General features: G+C 40.0%; 1 protein-coding gene across 1 annotated transcript in view; it reads right to left on the reverse strand.

Moving 5' to 3' along the window:
* Positions 1-11,066: 11,066 nt before the first annotated feature.
* Positions 11,067-12,500, reverse strand: part of LOC137974679 (glutathione hydrolase 1 proenzyme-like) — a 137,158-nt gene continuing 135,724 nt past the window's right edge. The window contains exon 8 of the mRNA XM_068821616.1: positions 11,067-12,500. This exon is cut by the window's right edge and continues 606 nt beyond it. The gene's annotated coding sequence lies outside the window, so the exon portion shown is untranslated.

Raw genomic sequence — 12,500 nt, forward strand, 5'->3', positions numbered from 1 at the left:
GCCAGCGGGTGAGCGCCCGGAGAGACTCTGGGATAATCGACTTGAACTATATTTTTGATTGGCCGCTTGCGTAACAATGGCAGTCCGACAGGAAGTCGGTAAGTAATTCGGAAGCCCCAGAATTTGGAGGGAGATTCAAAATCTGAAACTAGTTTCATAGCCTGCGCTCGCAGACGTATTTCCGGTTGTCGCTTCTCTCCTTTTCGGGCGGAGAGAAGCGACAACCGGAAATACGTCTGCGAACGCAGGCTGCTAGTTTCAGTGCTGTTTGATTTTTTCTACCTCAGAAATATATAAATCACCAAAATAATAAAACGACGAGGTTTGAATTATGTCTTATACCGCACGGGAATTTTCCTACGCTGCTAAAAAGTGATTACTGTTGCTGTTGCAAAAGTACCGTGGGAAAACATTACATCAGTCCCTTTGAGGAGAAATCCGTGGAATAAGGTCTTGTCGAAGCCATTCAGAATTACGGAAACACCAAATTGTAGAAGAAGAGGACATTTGTGTCGTTTCCACAAAAATTTGTCGATCGTGTTGCTTGCACCACAGGCGGCCCAGAGTCGGAAGGTAAACAACTATAAGGATTTGTATGGGAATCTTGATAACAGACTGAAAAAGATATTTACCCGCAAAAGTTCTCAATAAAAAAGCCGTACTTTATTGTCATGGTGAATTTCTTGCTTTTTGTGTGGTTTTTTGCCTGATTGAATGCGATTTAAGCGACTTCTCAAATTCCCGAGTCGTCACTCTTCCCTAAATAAAGGAAAGGCTGGCAACTCATTTCTAACTTACCTCAGATCTCGCCGAAAAAAATCACACTTCTCCGGCATCAGTCACGCTCAAACTCCGGCGATGGCTACACGGATAAATTTCCTTCCCCTTGACCAAGTTTCAAGGTCCAGCGAGAATCCATTGCTGAGAAACTGCGAAAAATATTCAAATTTTCAAACTCCTTCGAGGCTCACTAACAACCAATTTTGACACGGCTGGTCAACGGTTCACTGAGCCTCCATACGGTGAGCGCAAACCTACGCAAGTGTACCCGTAGTTGGGCAGAGCAAAACAAATCCCAGGCTCGTCCCCAAATACCTGCCTGGGGTCATGTTCGAGTTTCTAAATCGGCAAACGATATTAAAAGTTCCACACTGAAACCTTAAACACAGCTCCCATCGCTTTGGTGGCCCCACCGCATGTTATAAATCCGGATTTTCATCGAACTCCGTAAGTACTGAAGCTGTTTGAAGCCTCGCGCGTGCAAAAATCCCCTCGTCCGATGACACTCGACACCACGGCTGTTTTTTTGTTGTTGTTGGAAAAAGTATAGTTTTGTTAAGTGAATTGCTTTGAGCCATAGAAATCACCGCACCGTAATTTCTACTGTCCAAAAAACAGACAAGCGAGATTGTAACTCGGATACCTTTCAGGTATTCCGAGTAATAATTGTTGGTTTTCGATCGATATCGCTTGATGCACCGGTGTGAGAAATAATTTTGAACATTTCAACGCAACTGGAAGCGCAAAAACAAAGCACAGATGATTTCAACGATGGCACTTTCCCTGGACTCTCAACAGAAAAATGTGTCCAAAAGGCTGAAAAGGTGCAGCGACCTTTTCATATGAATTTCTTCTGCAGTCATGATAATGTGAGTTGTTGACGGATGAAAAACAGGATTGAGTTTCATACACTAGTAAATACCTTCGACTGCGTTTCAAACTCCATCCAAACAGCTTCAGTACCTACGGAGTTCGATGAAAATCCGGATTTATAACATACGGTGGGGCAACCAAAGCGATGGGAGCTGTGCTTAAGGTTTCAGTGTGGAACTTTTAATATCGTTCGCCGATTTAGAAACTCGAAGATGACCCCAGGCAGGTATTTGGGGACGAGACTGGGATTTGTTTTGCTCTGCCCAACTATGGGTACACTTGCGTAGGTTTGCGCTCACCGTATAGAGGCTCAGTGAACCGTTGACCAGCCGTGTCAAAATTGGTTGTTAGCGAGCCTCGAAGGAGTTTGAAAATTTGAATATTTTTCGCAGTTTCTCAGCAATGGATACTCGCTGGACCTTGAAACTTGGTCAAGGGGAAGTAAATTTATCCGTGTAGCCATCGCCGGAGTTTGAGCGTGACAGATGCCGGAGAAGTGTGAATTTTTTCGGCGAGATCTGAGGTAAGTTAGAAATGAATTGCCAGCCTTTCCTTTATTTAGGGAAGAGTGACGACTCGGGAATTTGAGAAGTCGCTTAAATCGCATTCAATCAGGCAAAAAACCACACAAAAAGCAAGAAATTCACCATGACAATAAAGTACGGCTTTTTTATTGAGAAATTTTGCGGGTAAATATCTTTGTCAGTCTGTTATCAAGATTCCCATACAAATCCTTATAATTGTTTACCTTCCGACTCTGGGCCGCCTGTGCTTGCACGATGGCATTCTCATGGCATTCTGAACGATGGAATTTACGCTGAAACACTAAATACACTCACCGAAATCAGAGGTTTCATCTTCACTTGCTCTTACGGTAAGCAAATGATCATTTTTCCAGTTTCTTTGTGTGTAAATCTAAAATTCTTGTTTCTCGAATACTTGCAACCCGCCATTTCTACTGTTAACGGTTTTGTCTTTTCTACTTCCGTTTAAACTCAAGCATACGTAATAACACCGGAACCCACGTTTTCTGGGAAAGTGGAGTCGATTATCCCAGAGTCTCTCCGGGCGCTCACCCGCTGGCCTAAAAGCCCGAGGACTCTGGGTACGAGATTGTGTGGATTGCCAAAAAAAGAGTATATACGTAGACTACATACATGATGTAAATACTGGTACTGGTTTTTAATTGGATTACAGGCTCAACGCAAATTAAAACGAGGCTCCACTTCTTCGCGCGCTTTCTGTGGATCGACGCGGCTGCACGGCCATACTACGTCAACTATAGCCAGGTGATCTGGTGACGTAATTTGGAGGACTGGGAAGAAGAATTTTAACGCCGTATCCCACAACCGCGCGCGGCCTTAGGTGTTGTTTCCAAACTTCCTGCAGTATTGCCATCGCCAAAACTCAACAGATCATTACGTGCCTACCACATTTCCTGTTACTAAATGAACATTCAAGTACACCCGACAAGATCTAAGCTCGCCTCTGCCATGTTGAATTCGAAAATAAGGCCGCGTGCAGTTGTGGGATACAGCGTTAAAATTTTTCTCCCAGCCCTCCGAATTACGTCACCAGATCACCTGGAGTTCTTACACAGTCAACACTTTTCGTATTCAGGTGGAAACGGTTTGGAAAATGTTTTCTTTCTGCATCCTTTTCGCTGGTTTCAATCCAGTTTGACATATCATGATAGCTGTGCTCCACACTGGTGGCTACGCAGTTATTCAAGTCAAACATTGGAGGGATAGAAAATATCCTGCAAAGGTTGGTCAAGACAACGTGAACATAGGCGTTGTTGCTTGCAATATTTCGGCTGGCCAACACCAGCCTTCTTCAGGTTTATTGAATGGATAAATGCTAGTAACAAGATCTTTATATTTACCGGAAATGACATAAAAATGCTACGTGATGTGTTATAAAAACGGAAATGCATAAAAAAGAGGAGAGAGAATAATACATGATAACAAGATGAAAAAAACAAAAGAAAATTAAAAGGTAGCTACACTAAATTACGTTTCATCTCTTCTGTTAAGGCCTGCAGGCTCCAGTGTTTTTCCTCTGTGTATGAGGAATGCCTCACGAGCCTTTCTGATGGAGTCACGACTAGTGTGTAGTTGTTCGAGCGGTATAAGGATCATGTGATATAAATGGAGGGATATAAACTTAAAGCTGAGTGTTTATTTTTAATTCGCTAAGAGCTGCTTTTTTTCTCTGTATTGCAATTTTTGGCATATTTTTAGAAGCTTTGATAAGGTTTCATGATGCCTGCAGGACCTATGACTAACACAGAGAAGAGAACGACAACGACAAAACAGAATACAGGTAATAGCTTGTACTTGGTGGAAGAAGTTACTCTACAAATTCTTTCCTTGGGCACTAAACCATTTGTTATTTTTACGGATGCATTATTTAAAGTAGATGCGTATTTTTAAAAAGTGGTTTAATCGGTTTTTTCCTTTGTTCAGGAATGAAACTCGATTTTTTATTCCCAACTGGAATTAAGTAAAAATTATCTGTACTCTTTTGGACGTAACGAAAAGATTGATTTTTTTATTTGTTATGCTCTAAAATGCGAGGGAAAAAGTGCTTTTTTAATCCGTTTGCCCAACTGTTTTTCGATGTGCCTGACCTCGACAGTGACAAGACAATTTTGCCCTTATGTTATTAACACGTAATCACAATGAGTTTTCGTAAAATTAGGGGGAGATTTTACTAGCTTGTGTTTTCAAAAGTTTGTTTAAAGCACCTAAAGGTAACTTAGTGTTGGAGCGGATCTTGTTTGAAATTGGTTGCATTGCCGTACTTAATTTTGCCGATTCTTGTTCCTGCAAGCCAAGCTGGCTCGTTTCAGTGAAATATATCAAAATGTAAATGATCTCGTTTTCAGAGATAAAGTGGAATAAAGTACATCAGTAAAACTCTTTTTTTGACCTTGAACTGACAAAGTTTTTTGATCGTTTCTAATTTTAGCGTCATTCCTATTCGCTGGCTATTAACAGTTAACTCTGAAACGGTTCTTTATCTTTTCCATTCGCTCGCTGAGGGTTTGCAAGCAGTCTTCAGAGACATAGATATCCATGTTGTAATGTACAATCGCTGGTAGACGAACAAAAGCGGCTAATGTAAGATCTTTTCAATCGGTTCTCAACGACGACGTAACGTGAAAATCATTTATCATATATAAATTAGCGAAGCTCCCTGGTTATTTATTGTTACTACCTGTAGGGTTATTGCAAATAAAAAGGTTTCGAACTGTTCGGGTTTTGGAGTTTCCGGTTGCTGCTTAATTACGTCATTTTCTTTGCTTTCTTTTATAAAAAAATTCATTGCCTAACTAGTGAATTCCACGGTAAATTTCACACTAAAAACCGATCTCGCATGAATCACGAAGTGATGAGTGCGAAATTTTTTTTTTCGAGTGAAATTTACTTTGGAATTCACCAGTTGGGCAATGAATTTTCTTGAACCGCATGAGTTTTAAACTGAAAACAATCGAACCCTCTGAAGGGTCCTTAAGATCTGCGACGCGCGTTTGACGACGTTACCTCAAAAAACAAATTTGCCCTATCGTAAGTCTTTTGCAACTTCTGCCGGATTACATCTCTTCCACGTCGTACAATGTGAACGAAGTATCCTAAAAATAAATTGGTACGAGCGGCTTCATAGTAAAATAGGTGATTTTCATGACCACGTTACGTCATCGCCGCATGTTGTTGGACGAAAACAAAAAATCTCTCATTAACTTCTTTTGTTCGTCCACCAGCAATTGTACATTACGTCATTGTTAGAGCGAGTTTCAATTGAGTGTCTTAAAACCAAAACCAAAGTAATGACTTTGGCCAATCAAAAAGGACGGACCGAGACAATCCAGTAGAACAATCAAAACTCGAAGTAATTACACGTAGCCGACACAAAGTGCGGGTAAATGTGCACGCGCGAGCCACAATTGGTTTTGGTTTCACTTTTGATTGGTTGAAAAAATGGCGCGAGAAATTTGAACCAATCACTGAGTGAAGTAAATTCAAAACCAAAGCAATTCGCTAACTTCATTCGACACTCAATTGAAAGCCGCTTTATCGATATCTGTGTCTAGAGATTGATTGCAAACCACCTACAAAGAATAAAAAGTACATTTGTATGCTCTTGTTGTCGTGAAAACCTAAAATTTACTGATTCAAGTCGGTCTTATGCAAAGTACTACAAAAATATGAGCCAAAATGCACCCCGCAGCAAGAGGAATTTTTCTTTTTGTGGTGTCGTCGCATCCGTGGCGGTCATCGTTTCTTCAACTCCCTTTATATCTCAATGCCGACGATGCAAGAAATAGAGGATCTCCAACCGGTCATGTAATATTCTCTTTATTATACAAACAACAATGAAATACCAAACCATCTCATTTTAGTAGTTTTTGTAGTCCTATGTGACTTATTTTGTAACCATAGCAACGGCGATCTTTTCACGAGTGAAGCTCAGGCGTGAAGATATCGTGTTTTCGCGCGAAAACTCACCTGGCATTTCGTAAGCGTTTTTGTACTAACAAGTTTATTTCTTTCTTTGAATTTTGTTTGTTGCTAAGAATCGTGAGTATCGACTGATTCTTAAATCTACGACTAGACGCTCCATGAGCGTAGACTGGGTTGCCTGTGGTACATGCTGCACAAGAAGGCACTGAGTTGGGTGATATTGAAGGAGCCGAAACTGGATTTTCCCAAGAGTACTGCCAAAAATATAAAATCGGGAAAAAAAGAAAACGAAAAAAAGTCCATTATTCCTCGCTTCCCGATTATGCTAGCATTTCTTTAGCGTTATTTGGTTAAACAAGCATTTTTTTTCACACTTTTTCTGTAAAAAGGATTGCTAGCATTATTAGCATTTTGCATAAATTCAATCTAAATTTCAGCACCCCAAATGCTAAATTTTAGAATTCAAAAGCATTGTGATGATGTGCTTTTGTGTTTGAGAGAAGGATTTCTGTAACTGAAGTATGAGCTGAGACTCGAAAGAAGTCTGAACCTAGCTGGTCGGCGGTTAACTTTCAGAGGACGTTCACGGACTTGCTCAAACAACATGATGGCGTAGGCCAATGCTACTGCATCTTCTCGAAACTTGCAGCTCATAAAAGGAAATTCTTACGGAGAACGTAGACCAGTCCCTTTAACGAGCAACAGAACTGTGCTCTTGTTTACTAACTCCAGGCCAGCGTCATGTCACAGTACAAGCGAGTGCTAAGGACTGCGGACATTAATTAACTGTTTATCATTGGACAAGTTTTGGCTGCATCAGAAGTTTTATAAACAAACAATTAAGCACTTGTCGCTTTATTCAGATGATGATAAGCACACAAGGTGCCTGAGTTTCTAAGTTCTGCTTGAAATAAAACAAAGCATTTTTTGGAACCAAAGTAGCATTACTTTGAGAATCGAGCATAATTTGAGCATTTTTGTGGTGTAAACCGAGAATTGCTAGGAGCATAAAATGCCAGTTTTACTAGAATAATAATCGGGAAAAGCATAGTCGCTTTTAAGATTCCAGATATTCATTTTTCACCGCTTGTGTTGTTTATCGAATTGACGTACCATTCTTGAGCTCCATAATCGTATATTTTGTTAAAAGATCCAAGAAAACACCATTTCCTTTACATCGGCTTCGCCGCCATTGCTAGTACTGTGTTCACCAGATAAAATCTATCTTCTCCTTTCTATTACCCCCTGAAACCTTCTAAAGATACGCGGAGAAGGCCCTAGGCACAAAGACAATACTTAACAGGGGAGTGACTGGAAAGAACTATTACGCAACTTTTCCATTTTCCGACAGAGGACAAAAAATAAAACTGAGAAATTCTGCTCATATTCTGACTGGATTGTCATACATGGTAACCCAGTAATGAACTAATATTAATAAGCAACCTCTTCTGGAAAACGCCAAGCGTGCCCATTTATTATTAAAATAAACTTAACACACGCACATGCACAGATATGGGATTTTGGTAGAGGTGTAATAAGAACTCACTTTACTAACACGAATCGATTGGCTTTGTTCAAAACCTTCATGGTGCTTTTGGGTAAGTCGTTATATGAAGGTTCTAACTAAAAAACCAGAAAACTTATTTAATTAAAGATATTTACCTACCCTTACAGTTCCACGCTTAGGTTCTTAAACCACCACAAATCTCAAACAATCTAAAATTTGATCGCCATTTTTCAGGGCGCTGAAGTACGTCTGAAGAGTAGAAAAGAACTTACATAATGAAAAGGAAAGGGCACGCGCAAACATCGGGGGATCAGTCAATTGTCTCGGTTTCGAAGTGAGTCTTGGTGTTCAACTATTGTAAAGGAAATGGTTTTGATTTGCATAACAATACGCAACTTATTTCCATTTGAATGGTTGTGCACCGGGACTCGCTTTGAAACTGAGGCATGCAGCAACTCGGAAATGGGCTATTCGTGTGCGTTTTCTGGTTTTGATACCAGCATGCGCAGTGAGTACTCGTCCCACAATTTGCAATGAGACTATCTTATAAAAATGTTCTTTAATTAAGACTAGACTCTGTTTATTACTGTGATATAGAAAGTCGTTCAAACCGACCTTTCGGCTTTACAATATTTGAGGAACAGCAAATAGAGCCACCGCGCACCGTTGGCTCAGTTGGTTGAGCACCGGGCTGTCACGCGGGAGGTCGCGAGTTCAATTCCGGCCGGACCAACACTCAGGGTCTTTAAATAACTGAGGAGAAAGTGCTGCCTTTGTAACTACATCGCAAATGGTTAGGCTTTCAAGTCTTCTCGGATAAGGACGATAAGCCGGAGGTCCCGTCTCACAACCCTTCAATGTTAATAATCCTGTGGGACGTAAAAGAACCCACACACTTGTCGCTAAGAGTAGGGCACGTAGTTCCCGGTGTTGTGGTCTGTCTTCTGTTGTGTATCATGGTTGGGAGGGTAAAAAAAGGGGCCACAGTAATTAGCGCAAGCTGTTGTGGCGCTCTGCCAGCTTGACTGGCAAAGTTAATAAAATAAAAAAATAAAAATAATAATAGCTTCTCAAACTATGTATTACTTCCAATAACGTTTTCGTGCTAACACAGTCTACACCATGCTCGACTTTCTCCATCAGTACAAGTTAGCTATTTTTGTAAAATATCTTTTAATCGTAACTGGAATGGAACGTTGACGTAAAACGCGAAGATTATCTTAAGTGTCTATCGAGGCGATGCAACGTCAAACACTGACACTCTTTCCAAGTGACGATAACTTATAATAAGCTTTCATTAATTTTATCATAAAACTTTCGCCCTAAAGCATCTTAAGAGTAACAATACGCTATTGAGATACAGTAAACACCCACATATAAGAACAAGTGGACGAAGAACATCACGGTCACATTAGGCCAATTAAGCACCATATATATAAGAACCAATGCAGCCTGATAAATAATACATGTTCTTATATAAAAAGAAAAAGGGTGCTAGAATAAGAAAGCAATGTAACTCGTATTAAAGTACTATGAGAAGGGGCTGCTGGTCAATGTTAAGAAATATTAAAACTCCTTAACAACTTATATTAGTGATTGTATTTTTTGCTTGAAATTTCTTTTTTAGTGAAAGTAATAAAACATTGTATGTTAATTAAACCTTCGCTATTACAAGGCAAGCAATTCTTAAGCCAAATGGAGCAATCTGATTGGCTGGTTTTTGGTCGGGATTTTACAGTACGGAATATAGTTTTGCATTTAAAAGGTTACCGTTCAAAGTTCGCTGATGGAAGACGAAGATTGAGAACATTCACTAAGAAGAGAAGTGTCCCTCGGTCGTTTTTGTGCGGATCGAGCGCTTCCACGACCTCGAGACAATATTCCTCAGTACTTACGGCCCTCGCGCTCGGTTAGTGAGAGGTTAGCAATGTATAATGTACAGTATTTCTGAAACATATTTCAAGAACATTTTAAGATCATTTTCAGCCTGTTTCTCACTAAGCACGCGGCAAATAAGAACTTGATCAACCTGAACCCCGAAATCGTATGTTATTATATGCGGGTGTTTGCTGTGCGAGTAAACTTTTAGTCACACTTGACCGTTTTAAAATATCACAAAAGAAATCCGGCGCTAAGAGCCCATAACCATAAATGTGAAATTCGTTCGTGCCGACGCTTGACCGAGGCAAACATTTGATTGTCTCGATATCAATTTCCTCACCTCTATAGACCATATCAGTTCATAAATGGCGGCCAATAAATTATTCCTTTGTCCATGTGCTGATAAGACCAACTAGCCTCGTTTGAATGGACAGAATACAAAAGAACTGTTGCTTTGGAACGAGGCTAGTTGATCTCATTGGCTTGAAGACAAAAGAGGATAATTTATTGGCCTCCATTTATGAGCGGTCTGTGGCAAGAGCTTAGCATTGACAAGAGCTTCGAATTTAATATGTGAGACCTGGAGCCCACGACTAGAAGCGTATAACTTCATTGCGTTTGTGGAACGACGATTCTACAGACCTATTTACTCTTAGACATTGCATGCTGCGGGCGGATACCCTCCATAGGGATAACCTCTGGTATCCTTCCCTTTCATTGAATTAAGTGAATAAAGTTGGTATCATTATTATTAACCTGGGCCCGGTTGTTCAAAAGCCGATTAACGCTAATCCCAGATTAAAAATTAACCAAGGAGTTTATTTCTCTACGCTCAAAAGCTGTTCAACGCTGATATTCGACAAAACTTTACATTAGAAGAAGTCAATCTTGAAAAACAAAAGTAAGCAAAAGAAACTTTCACCAAAAAGTTGAAAACATGAAACAAATGTTCACGCTAATCCTGGATTAAGTTAATCGGTTTTCGAACAACCGGGCCCTGTACGTTTTGGTTTTTCCATTTCAGATCACGTGATGTTCCCAAGGGAATTGTCCTTTTGTTTTTTCATAAGTTATGCCTACATATGCACGTGCATAAGACGGCATTTGAAAAAAAGTGTTCCCTAGAGTAACATCACGTGGTCTGAAATTGGAAAACAAAGTGCACAAGATAGAGCAGTTTTCAATTGAGTGTTGTAAAACCAAAACCAAAGTAATTACTTGGCCAATCAAAAAGGTTGGAGACAATCCAGTAAACCAATCAAAACTCGAAGTAATAGGCCTTTTGCAACTAACGATCACATGGTACAAAATCCCCCATGCTGGAGGGCAAGCTCATTATTATTCTCCCATTGGGACATTAAAACAAAGGCAAGTCAAGCTTGACTGGTTTAGGTCTCTTTGTTTTAATGTCCCAGTGGGGAAATAATAATGAGCTTGCCCTCCAGCATGGCGGATTTTGTATCATGTGATCGTTAGTTGCAAAAGGCCTATTTTCTATTTTCGAATTCCTCATAATACACTTTGTTTGCCGCCCAAATTTTGCATAAACTATTGTTTTCAAATGCTCTTGGGGACACTGCATATTCCCAAGAGCATTTTAAAACAATGGTTTATGCAAAATTTGGGGGGGCAAACAAAGTGTATTATGGGGAATTTGAAAATAGAGAATTACACGAAGCAAACACAAAGCGCGGGAAAATGTGCACAAGCGCGTCACGATAGGTTTTGGTTTCACTTCTGATTGGTTGGAAAAATGGCGCGAGAACTTTGAACATTTGTAGTAATCATAAACCAAAGTAATTCACTAATTACTTTCGACACTCAATTGAAAACCACTCTAAAGAGGTCCATTATTACGCATGGGATTGAACCAAATTTCCAAAAGACATTTACCGCATTGTTCTGCACACAAACACGGTCGCCGTGACGTCAGAGGGAAACCACCAAATATTGGAGTTGTAGGATGCTGGTTATGCTGGTTGTGGGCAGCTGGCGGGACCTGTCTGTATGTACGGCCATATAAAACGCAACCAAATAGATTTGTGGCTTCAAACGAACTCGCATATTAATTGCTTATTATTTCTTACTTGTGAAAACATAGTTATAAATGGGAACGTTTATGAAACTCGACAACTTTCTTTGTTTTATGACCATGCACAGCCAATCAAAAGCTTCGATTCTGCATGGTCACGGTCAAGTTGATTTTCTTAACCAGTCCATCTACATTAACTATGGTCAAAATTGACATTCAGTTTTGTATGAGCTATCAAAAACTCGTCTGTCACCCTGCCCTTTTTGTTTTGTTACGCAACGCTCGGTTGGAGCTCTATTTGAGGGAAACGCGTTCACGTTTAGAAAGCGAATGAATTAGTTCTGTCACGTACAACACAAAACTTCAAGGGGTGACAATCTTAACTGCTGTCCTTGAGTCGTTGCTAAAAGATTCACTGAAGTAAACATTCGACGCATGCGTAAACACAAGCGACATACTGCGCAAGCCCAAAGGTGTCTAGATAATTAGAACATTGGCACTTACTAACCCTTTCACTCCCAATATCTAAATGTTAATTCTCCTCAATGACTCCCATACATTCCTTTTTATGCCAGTTATGGACATTTGATGATGTCCACACAAAAAACCCGCTACCGGTCTGCTTAACAAGGTAATGACCTTGTGAGGAGAAAATTTATAATTTGGGAGTCATACATGTCCGCGAGGGCATACGAATTTTATCTTCGAGTGCTGATAGTTTCTCTCAACAGCTGCAGAGAGAAATACTATCAGTACGAGAAGGCAAAATTCGTATCCCCAAGCGAACATGTAATGTTAAGCATTTTTACAGATATTGATGAAATGTCCAGATTAAAAACAACTTGTTTTAAAAAGTGGTCACCAACCGCTAAAAACACGCATGTTCTGTGACGTGTAACAAAATATGAAAGTTATGAAAAACAAGTCATGATAAGGTCAACTTGTGCAATAAAAATGTTAA

This window comes from Montipora foliosa, chromosome 11 (assembly GCF_036669935.1).
Source record: "Montipora foliosa isolate CH-2021 chromosome 11, ASM3666993v2, whole genome shotgun sequence".
Taxonomy (NCBI): Eukaryota; Metazoa; Cnidaria; class Anthozoa; order Scleractinia; family Acroporidae; genus Montipora; species Montipora foliosa.